We start from the raw sequence: 12,243 nt of genomic DNA, 5'->3' as shown, positions 1-12,243 counted from the left end.
TTCCTCTTTAAGGTCTTCTACCTGTTTAGCAGTGTTCTCCTGTATTTCTTTGAGTGAGTTATTAAAGTCCTTCTTGATATCCTTTACCATCATCATGAGATATGCTTTTAAATCCGGGTCTAACTTTTCGGGTGTGTTGGGGTGGCCTGGACTGGGCGAGGTGGGAGTGCTGGGTTCTGATGATGGTGAGTGGTCTTGGTTTCTGTTAGTAAGATTCTTACATTTACCTTTTGCCATCAGGTAATCTCTGGAGTTAGTTGATTTAGTTGTCTCTGGTTAGAGATTGTTCCTCTCATGATTCTGTTAGCCTCTATCAGCAGACCTGGGAAACTAGCTCTCTCCTCTGTGTTTCAGTGGTCAGAGCACTCTCTGCAGGCAAGCTCTCCTCTTTCAGGGAAGGTGCACAGATATCTGGCGTTCAGACCTCCCTCCTGGCCAAAGATGAAGGCCCAAAACAGGACCTGTCCCAGAAGCTGTGTTGCTTTGGCCTGTCATAGAAGCTGTTAGCTTCTGTAGTTCACACTCTCACCTGTGCAGACTACTTTCGGTGGAATCCCGGAACCAAGATGTCTTTCGCTGATGCTCAGGCAAAGCCCTTCCAGGCCTTGTGGACACCTATCCTCTGGCCGGGAAGGTGCCTGGATGTCAGGGGCCTGAAAAGGGGGCTGCCTCAGAAGCCAAATTCATTCCTTTTGATAGCTTTATTAGTTCTTATGGATATTATTTCATGTAGATGAATACTTGTGTATAGCAGAATTTTTATGTCTTCTTCCCAGATTTCAACAAATTATTTGCACAATCTGAAAACTGTGGAAAGAAAGTGCAGCCATCTATATGTAAAAAGATCAATACATATAATGTGAAGCATAAATACGGTATAGAAGAGTCTATACCATAGGATGCTTTTCAATATACAAAGATAGAGGACATGGATTACAGGCTATGATAAAAACATATTTGCCTATATGAATCATGTTTTAATTTTAAAAATGAGAATAGATTAAAATACTCTGTGTAATTAGAAATTATTTTAAAAACCAACAATAGTAGCCAATGATCTTTGTTTCTATTAGGTATTTTGTGACTTCAAATATTTGCTCATGCTAAAATTAGGTTTTAGCACTCGTATTTAGGCATAGCTTTTGCCCTATCTAAAATTAAACAGGTAATAAGTACAGAGATAAGCATCACCAACAAAATACAATAAATGGGAGAGAAAAACTCAGATATAGAAGATATAATTGAAGAAATTGATACATTGGCCAAAGTCTAAAATGTTCCTGACATAAAATATTTAAAAAAACAAAACAAAACAAAACAAAAAAACAAAAAATCTAGGACACTATGAAAAGACCAAATAGAGGAATAATAGAAATAGAAGAAGAAGACCTGAGGAAGTGCTCTGACCCCGGGACTCAGGGAAGATCACCATTTTCTCTCTGGCAACTCTCTAATACCCATTCTCTCAGGATTGCACATGCTACAGAAATGGCACTCCAGCTGGGACAGGTTACTATGGGCCTACATCTGCATCCATGAGGTGGGCTGTTTTTAGCCCTCTGTGCACCTTCCCTGCCAGAGGAGAGCTTGCCTCAAGAAAGTGTCTGACCATGGGACTCAGGTGAGATCGCCATTTTCTTCCTGGTGACTATTTAATGGGCCCACTCAGTAGTGCACAGGCTGCAGAAGAGACAGAGCAGCTGGACAGGGTCCTACAGGCCTACATCTGCACCCATGAGGTAGGGCTGTACCATAACCCTCTGGTCTCCCAGGAGTGCTGACACAGGCTTACAGACTTACAAGAGAAACAAGCTCCAGCCAGAGACAGAAGGAACATCTAACACCAGAGATTACCAGATGGTAAAAGGCAAACACACGAGTCTTACCAATAGAAACCAAGACTACTTGGAAGCATCAGAACCCAGAACTCCCACCACAGTGAACCCTGGATACCCTAACACACCAGAAAAGCAAGATTCGGATTTAAAATCATATCTCATGATGCTGGTAGAGGATTTTTTTAAAAAAATTTTTATTAGATATTTTCTTTATTTACATTTCAAATGCTATACCAAAAGTTCCCTATACCCTCCCCCCAACCCTTCTCCCCTACCCACCCACTCCCACTTCTTGGCCCTGGCTTTCCCCTGTACTGGGGCATATAAAGATTGCAAGACCTAGGGGCCTCTCTTCCCAATGATGGCCAACTAGGCCACCTTCTGCTACATATGCAACTAAATACACGAGATCTGGGGGTACTGGTTAGTTCATATTGTTGTTCCACCTAAAGGGTTGTAGACCCCTTTAGCTCCTTGGGTACTTTCTCTAGCTCCTCCATTGGGGGCCCTGTGTTCCATCCAATAGCTGAATGTGAGCATCTACTTCTGTGTTTGCCAGGCACTGTCATAGCCTCCCAAGAGACAGCTATATCAGGATCCTTTCAGCAAAATATTGTTGACATATACAATATTGTCTGTGTTTGGTGGCTGATTATGGGATGGATCCCTGGGTGGGGTAGTCTTTGGATGGTCCATCCTTTTGTCTTAGCTCCAAACTTTGTCGCTGGTAGAGGATTTTAAGAAGGACATTAATAACTTGCTTAAAGAAATACAGGAGGACACAGGTAACAGGTAGAAGCCCTTAAAGAGGAAACATAAAAATCCATTAAAGAATTACAGGAGAACACAGACAAATAGGTAGAAGTCCTTAAAGAAGAAACACAAAAATCCGTTAAAAAATTACAGGAAAACACAACCAAGCAGGTGAAAGAATTTAACAAAACCATCCAGGATCTAAAAATGGAAGTAGAAACAATAAAGAAATCACAAAGGGAGACAACTCTGGAGATGGAAAACCTAGGAAAGAAATCAGGAGACATTGATGCAAGCATCACCAATAGAATTGAAGGGATTGAAGAGAGAACTTCAGGTGCAGAAGATTCCATAGAGAACATGGACACAGCAATCACAGAAAATGCAAAATGCAAAAAGATGCTAACCCAAAACATCCAGCAAATCCAGGACACAATGAGGAGACCAAATCTAAGGATAATAGGTATAGATGAGAATGAAGATTTTCAACTTAAAGGGCCAGTAAATATTTTCAACAAAAGTATAGAAGAAAACTTCTCTAACCTACAGAAAGAGATGTCCATGAACATACAAGAAGCCTACAGAACTCCAAATAGATTGGACCAGAAAAAAATTTCCTCCCGTCATATAATAATCAAAAATACCAAATGCACAAGACAAAGACTATTAAAAGCAGTAAGCGAAAACGTCAAGTAACATATAAAAGCAGACCTATTAGAAGTATACCAGAATTCTCTCCAGAGACTATGAAAGCCAGATGATCCTGGGCAGATGTCCTACAGACCCTAATAGAACACAAATGCCAGTCCAGGCTACTATACCTAGTAAAACTCTGAATTACCATCGATGGAGAAACCAAAGTATTCCATAACAAAACCAAATTTACACAATATATTTCCACAAATCCAGCCCTTCAAAGGCAAATAAAGGAAAAACTCCAACATAAGAAGGGAAACTAGGCCCTAGAAAAATCAAGAAAGTAATCTTTCAGCAAAACTAAAAGAAGATAGCCACATGAACAGAATCCCAACTCTAACAAAAAAATAACAGGAAGCAACAATTTTCCTTAATATCTCTTAATATCAATGGACTCAATTCCCCAATAAAAACATAGACTAACAGACTGGCTATGTAAACAGGACTCAACATTTTCTGCATACAGGATACCCACCTCAGGGACATAGACAGACACTATCTCAGATTAAAAGGCTGGAAAGCAATTTTCCAAGCAAATGTTCTAAGAAACAAGCTGGAATAGCCATTCTAATATTGAATAAAATCAACTTTCAAACTAAAGTTATCAAAAAAAGACAAGGAGAGGCACTTCATACTCATCAAAAGTAAAATCTACCAAGATGAACTCTCAATTCTGACTATCTATGCTCCAAATGCAAGGGCTTCCACATTCATTAAAGAAACTTTAGTAAAGCTCAAGGCACACATTGCACTGTACACAATAATAGAGGGAGACTTCAACACCCACTCTCATCAATGGACATATCATGGAAAGAGAAACTAAACAGAGTCATGGTGAAACTAACGGAAGTTATGAAACACATCGATTTAACAGACATCTATAGAACATTTCATCCTAAAATAAAAGGATATACCTTCTTCTAAGCACCTCATGGCACCTTCTCCAAAATTGACCGTATAATCAGACACAAAATAGGCCTCAACAGATACAACAATATTTAAATAATCCCATGAATCCTATCAAGTCATCACTGACTAAGGCTGATCTTCAATAACAACATAAATAATAGAAATCCCATATACACGTGGAAGCTGAAGAACACTCTACTCAATGATACCTTGGTCAGGGAAGAAATAAAGAAGGAAATTAAAGACTTTTTAGAGTTTAATGAAAATGAAGCTACAATGTACCCAAATTTATGGGACACAATGAAAACATTCCTAAGAGGAAAACTCAAAGTTCTGAGTGCCTCAAAAAAGAAACTGGAGAGAGCATACACTAACAGCTTGATAGCACACCTAAAAGCTCTAGAGCAAAAGGAAGCAAATTCATCCAAGAGGAGAAGATGGCAAGAAATAATCAAACTCAGGGCTGAAATCAACCAAGTGGAAACAAAAAGAACTATACAAAGAATCAACCAGACCAGGAGCTGGTTCTTTGAGAAGATTAAAAAGCTAAACCCTTAGCCAGACTAAAGGAGGACAAAGTGATAATATCCTAGTTAACAAAATCTGAAATGAAAAGGGAGACATAACAACAGACTCTGAGGAAATCCAAAACATCATCAGATCCTACTACAAAAGCCTACAATCAACAAAATTGGAAAACTTGGATGAAATGGACAATTTTCTAGACAGATACAAGGTACCAAATTTAAATCAGGATGATATTAATTATTTAAACAGTCCTATATTCCCTAAAGATATAGAAACAGTCATTAATAGTCCCCCCCAAAAGCCCAAGACCAGATGGATTTAGTGCAGAGTTTTCTCAGACATTTAAAAAAGACCTAATGCCAATACTCCTCAAACTATTCCACAAAATAGAAACAGAAGTTACCCTACCAAATTCATTCTATGAAGACACAATTACTCTTATATCTAAACCACATAAAGACCTAACAAAGAAAGAGAACTTCAGACCAATTTTCCTTATGAATATTGATGCAAAAATATTCGATAAAATTCTTGCAAAGCGAATCCAAGAACACATCAACATGATCATTCATCATAATCAAGTAGGCTTCATCCTAGGGATCCAGGAATGGTTCAACATACAGAAATCCATCAATCTAATCCAATATATAAACAAACTCAAAGAAGAAAACCACATGACCATCTCATTAGATGCTGACAACATTTGACAAAATCCAACACCCGTTCATGATAAAAATTTTGGAAAGATCAGGAATGCAAGGCCCATACCTAGACATAATAAAAACAACATACAGCAAACCAGTAGCCAACATCAAAGCAAACGGAGAGAAGCTTGAAGCAATCCCACTAAAATCAGGGACTAGACAAGGCTGCCTACTCTCTCCCTACCTATTCAATATAGTACTTGAAATCCTAGCAAGAGCAACTAGACAACAAAAGGAGATCAAAGGGATACAAATTGGAAAGGAAGAAGTCAAAATATCACTATTTGCAGATGATATGACAGTAGACTTAAGTGACCCCAAAAATTCCACTAGAGAATTCCTAAACCTGATAAACAACTTCAGTGAAGTAGGTGGATATAAAATTAACTCAAACCAATAAGTGGCCTTTCTCTACACAAAGAATAAACAGGCTGAGAAAGAAATTAGGGAAACAACACCCTTCACAACAGTCACAAATAATATAAAATAGCTTTGTGTGACTGACTCTAAGGAAGTGAAAAAATTTATGAGAAGAACTTCAAGTCTCTGAAGAATGAACTCAAAGATCTCAGAAGATGGAAAGATCTCCTATGTTCATGGATTGGCAGGATTAATACAGTAAAAATGGCCATCTTTCCAAAAGCAATCTACAGATACAATGCAATTCTCATCAAAATTCAAACTTAGTTCTTCAAGGGTTAGAAGGAGCAATTTGCAAATTCATTTGGAAATCAAATCCACCCCAAGATTCCACCTCACACCAGTCAGAATGGCTAAGATCAAAAATTCAGGTGACAGCAGATGCTGGCGAGGATTGGGAGAAAGAGGATCACTCCTCCATTGCTGGTGGGATTGCAAGCTTGTACAACCATTCTCGAAATCAGTTTGGAGGTTTCTCAGAAAAATTGGGCATTGTACTACCTTAGGACCTAGCTATACCACTCCTGTGCTATACCACCCAGAAGATGCTCTTTCATGTAAGAAGGACACATGCTTCACTATGTTCATAGCAGCCTTACTTATAATAGCCAGAAGCTGAAAAGAATCTAGATGTCCCTCAACAGAGGAATGAATACAGAAATTGTGGTACATTTACACAACGGAGTAGTACTCAGCTATTAAAAACAATGAATTTATGAAATTCTTAGGCAAATGAATGGATCTGGAGGATAACATCCTGAGTTAGGTAACCCAATCACAAAAGAATACACATGATATGCACTCATTGAGAAGTGGATATTAGCCCAGAAACTTAGAATACCCAGGATACAATTCACGAAACTCAAGAAGAAGGAAGACCAAAGTGTGGATACTTCGATCCTTCTTAGAAGGGGGAACAAAATACTCATGGGAGGAGTTATAGAGACAAAGTGTGGAGCAGAGACTGAAGGAATGACCATTCAGAGATTGTCACACCTTGGGATCCATCCCACACACAACCATCAAACCCAGACACTATTGTGTATGCCAAGAAGTACATGCTGACAGTAGCCTGATATAGCTGTCTCCTGAGAGGCCCTACCACTGCCTGACAAATACAGAAGTGGATGCCCACAGCCATCCATTGGACAGAGCACAGGGTCCCCAATGTAGGAGCTAGAGAAAGTAACCAAAGAGCTGAAGGGGTTTCTGCCTCATAGGAGGAACAACAATATGAACTAACCAGAGTTCCCTGGGACTAAACCACCAACCAAAGAAATCATATGGTGGGACTAATGCCTCTAGCTGCATCTTTAGCAGAGGATGGCCTAGTTAGTCATAGATGGTAGGAGTGACCCTTGGTCCTTTGAAGGTTATATGCTCCACTATAGGGGAATTCCAGGGCCAGGAAGTGAAAGTGGGTGGGTTGTTTAGCAAGAGGAGGGGGTAGGGAGTGGGGATTTTTGGAGGTGAAACCAGGAAAGGGGATAACATTTTAAATGTAAATAAAATAATAAAAAGGAAAGATTTAAAAATTATAAAATTAAATTTAAAAAATCCAGCATGTCATTTATCATAGCCATTTTTATGAATGTGTTTATGTGTGTGACTGTGTTTATGTGTATATATATGTATGTTTGTATTTGTATGAGTGTGTATGTGTGTATGTGTTTTTGTATGTGTGTGTGCCTGTATGTGTGCATATGTAAAAGAAGAAATCAAAGCTGACAGCAATTAAACCAGGACACAATAAAATGCAGAGTCTAGCAAAGAAGGAGCAGAATCTAGGTTTCCTTTGCAACTAAGACTGATTAGTTATGCCAAGATCAAGGCAAGCAGAAGTTCCAGGGCTCTATGGGGAAGTGACAATCTCATTAGTATGTTATATATGTAAAATCTCTTTCAATATTATTGTCTGAAGTTCAAGACAGAAGCCAGTATTTATGCCTTTGGACAATATTACAGAGGGGCTTTGACATAATTGGCTCTAAAACGTGGTGCCAGTTCATCTGTTTTCCAGTTCATGATGCTCTGATACTGTAGCTGAGGTGCAACACCTTCCATTATTGCTTCCTGTTATATTTCTAGTATTGCACAATGGGAACTGAAATTCTTTGGTTGCACTGAATGAATCAAATGGTCCTCCAGGGAAGAACTCCCTAGACTGCAAGCATTTTAAAACTGCATTGGTCATTGGCTACTAATATATGACTAGTTTTATATATTCATATATTTTGATATCACAGCCACTTTATATGTTGGAGAACAGAGAAATCTGGATCCATGAGGTTTGTGCTCATTCTATACAGGCAAGTGGTCACTGGAAGGAATTTAGCAATAAGAATAGTAACTTATTTATAGATGTGACTCTGCTTTTAGAATTGCTATGAATTTGAGTTGTATATTAAACTGATTGAGCGAGTCTAAAGCAAATAGATAGCATTTAGCAAAATCAACTGAACAGCACAGATCTATTTGTAAAATCTTTATTAACATTGCTATTTTATTGCTAGAAACATTGTTGATTTTTAGTTTGAGCTGAAGAATCTTGTTACCTGGGGAAATGTAAAAGGCATCAGTAAACACCAAATAGCTTTATAATATTTTTTATTTGGCATACCTGATAATTACCTATTCAGTTCTTTGATGATTCATGAATGATCTTAGCCTCTTCTATTTGAAAAATCAGGAAGTATTTATTGATACAAAACTGAAATCATAAAAGTTATATTTTCCTATCTATTGACTTTTTAAAAGAGTTGGGCATATTCTGATCATCTCTAGAACAGAATTAAGGTTATTGGAAGTGTTCCAGTGTGAAGAGTGTCATTGACACTTGCTAAAAACCTATCACTATGTGTAATGAGCATATGCCAATATATACTTATGTATAACATAACTGAAGTTACTGTATATTATTGTTAAAATTACATAGTTTCTAAAGGGTAGCTCTGAAATCTATGCTTGTCATTCCCATAAATTATCCATAATTTTTCTAAAGCTATCTGGTTTCTTTTTCTCCTCATAGTTGTACACATGCTATTCAATTTCCCCAGGAATGTTTTTAGATTTTCTGTTTAATCTCACTTATTTCTACTTTTCTCCAAATCTTTACATCTATAATCCCATAATTTTTAATTATCACTTTATAATTATGGTCAGTCTATTTCTGTATCATCTGTGACTACATAATAACACATTTTATTGTTTTAAGCATCAACATGTCCTTTTTATGTTTCAACAAAACTTCATATCATGTTCTGTGGTTATGAGTTCTGTGGCACATTGGCTAGAAGAATGTTGTAGTCTTTAGGTTTATGGACATTATGGTCTATTTGGGAAGGGATTTTAACGAGTTAGATTTGTAGCAAACACTTAAGGAGGCACACTAATGTTCTTTGAAAGAAAATAATTTCAGATTTATTTTTTACTTAAAGATTTCATGTTTTACTTAAACGTAAATAATATGGATATTATATATTGTCAAATAGGAGCCCCTTATATTTTGAAAAATCTCTTATTAAAAGAAAAGAGTTAATATATTTTAGAATGTCTTTCAGTGAAGTTTTTTGATACTCACAGCTTGCTAATACTTTGTTTCTATTCATTCTTTTATACCATGAGTCCAAATCATTCATGTGCAAATGGAAAATGTAAAGTAAGATTAACTTTTACCAAACAGTTTTATATGGAATACTTACATGCTGGATATGTGCTTATGTTCTTTAATTATGTTATTATTAATTGTATTATAAAATCTTTGATTTAAAAATGTGTTCAATAGACAAACAGACTGAGAGTCAGGGGCTTATACCTACTACTAATTTGGTGGTGGATGAACCATGTGGTAATTTTTTGACCAGAATTCAAAGCTCATATGTTTATTGTATTATGTTTCTTTACTAAGTAACTATAATAAAATATGTTGAATTTTGTCGCCAGTGTTGGAACATAATGTAGTTTACTACATTGTTCCTTTTAGATTGTTGTCTTCCAGGCACATACTATGTACTCCAGCATAGTGATTCTAACCTACCTCTACTGTTCCATGAACTAATGTGTTGAGTGTAAATTGAGGCATTTTAGTTTTGTTATGATAGAAATATTTCTAAGCACCTACGATTTCTGTGTCTGACATAATGTACACTGGGAACTGACAGTTACAGAAAGGCTTACACCTTACTTGTTAATTCTTTCAGATAATACAAATACACATATGTCATGACATTTGCATTCAATATGCTTTTTAGTATTTGGTTAGTATTATAAAAGATTTAGTCAATTTTAGGGATAGCAGAAAAAAAGAGAAAGAGCCATGAGTTTAAAAGAGAGCAAGAAGATGTGTATAGGAGGGCTTGATGGAGAAAAGGATTAAGAAAAGTGATATGACTGGATTATAATCTCAAACTTAAAATAAATAATAAATGCTAATAGCACAAAGACCTCATAGTTTGGTTAATCATTTAATAAACCTTGATGTTCTCTGTTTTCCAGAAGTCTGAGGGTGGAAGAAGGGCTTATTTGCCAGCATAAGATTGTGTTACTGGACTTGAAAAGGAGGTTGTTTTCATGTGTGGACCAGGTTGTAATTAATCTTGAAACAAAAATCAATTATTTCCCTGTTGGCCAGCCTTCTCTCTCAAAAGGAATGTATGTGTACCCACTGTGAGGGCAACAGAGGAACTTGAATTTCAGAGAGTTAATTCAGAGAGATAATATGATAACAGTGCACAAGTGCCATCCACTTCCCTGTGTGGTTGGCCAACTTTTCACGATTCCAACGATTTCACCACGATTTCACTGGTTTACCCTCTCCAGTTTTATTAAGATATAACCTACTCATGACTAACTCTTATTTCTATGTAGAATCCAGTGTGATGTTTTGATGTGTATGTGCATTGTGAAACAATTAAACCAAACAACTTAGATGTCTCATAAATTTATTTTCTGTGAGAACATTGACAATCCCATTTAAAACCTTTAGCACAGCACTCCATGTTTGAAACACAGTCAACCACAGTTTTGATGATCCATGATGGATCTTCAGAAACAGAGGATCCTAGCAGAATATCTGTATCTTTTGACCAACATCTTCTCTTTCCACTTTCCAACTATATATATATATATATTTTTTTTATATTTTAGTGTTTGAATATGCTTGGCTCAGGGAGTAGCACTATATGAAGATGTAGGTTTGTTGCAGGAGGTGTGGCCTTGTTGGAGGAAGTGCGTCACTGTGGCCATGGACTTTGAGTTCCTCATTCTTACTGCCTGGAATCTGGAAGCCAGTCTTCTCTTAGTGGTCTTTAGATGAAGATCTAGAACTCTCAGCTCTTCCTGTACCATGCCTGCCTGGATGCTGCCTTGCTCCAGCCTTGATTATAATAGACTGAATCTCTGAACCTGTAAGCCAGCCCTAATTAAATTTTGTCCTTATAAGGTCACCTTGTTTATTGATGTCAATTCACAGCAGTAAAATCCCAAGTCATACATGGTACAACATATATTCACTGCTTTTCTGATCATGGCGTCTTTGGATCCTATGTAATTGTGAGAATGTCAGTACTGACTTTTGTGTCTCTTTAATTTCATGTGTACCATTGACTCCTAGGAACAGGCAGATTTTTACATAACAGGATTCCCTTCTTTTAAAAAAATTGAAAAATATTCCATTATGCCTATATGCTATTCCCTGTTTGTATACTATTCAGTCAACAGTCAATGAGAATTTAGATATTTTTGTATAGATTATTGTAAGTGATGTTGCAAATGTAAAGTGGGAAGAAATTATTTGCATATGATGATGTAATTCCCTTGGGTTGCATGAGCTGTGCAAAACTGAACATTGCTTAATCACATGGTAGCTTTAATAAAATCCGTCCTTCCCTCTTTACCTTCCTTCCCTCTCCCTCCCTCCCTCCCTCCCTCCCTTCCTCCCTCCCTCTCTCCCTCCCTCCCTCTTTCCTCCCTCCCTTCAGCCTTTCATCTCTCCTTCCCTCTCCATTCTAAAAACATGGTCAATTCTAACAGGTGAGTATGTTATTTCAAAGCTACCATATTTTGAAATTATAAGGATGCTTTATATAATTTTTTGTAATAGTGCCTTAGTTTATATGCATATCAGCACCATAAAGGTTGATCTATTTTTTCACATTCACTCTGAGCTTTGGATAAAGAGTCTTTAGCAGGTATAAAGTGATACTTACTTTTATTTTTAAGTTCATTCCACAATATTAAGTAGTGCTCATTTTTCATGTATGTCTTTATATTTATTTTTTTCATTTCTTTTTTTTTATTAGTTATTTTCCTCAATTACATTTCCAATGCTATCCAAAAAGTCCCCAATACACTCCCCCCCCAGTCCCCCACCCACCCACCCCCACCCCTTGGCCCTG

The sequence above is a fragment of the Mus caroli genome, chromosome 2 (genome assembly GCF_900094665.2).
Source record: "Mus caroli chromosome 2, CAROLI_EIJ_v1.1, whole genome shotgun sequence".
Classification (NCBI taxonomy): domain Eukaryota; kingdom Metazoa; phylum Chordata; class Mammalia; order Rodentia; family Muridae; genus Mus; species Mus caroli.
Note: the sequence above shows the minus strand (reverse complement) of the source record.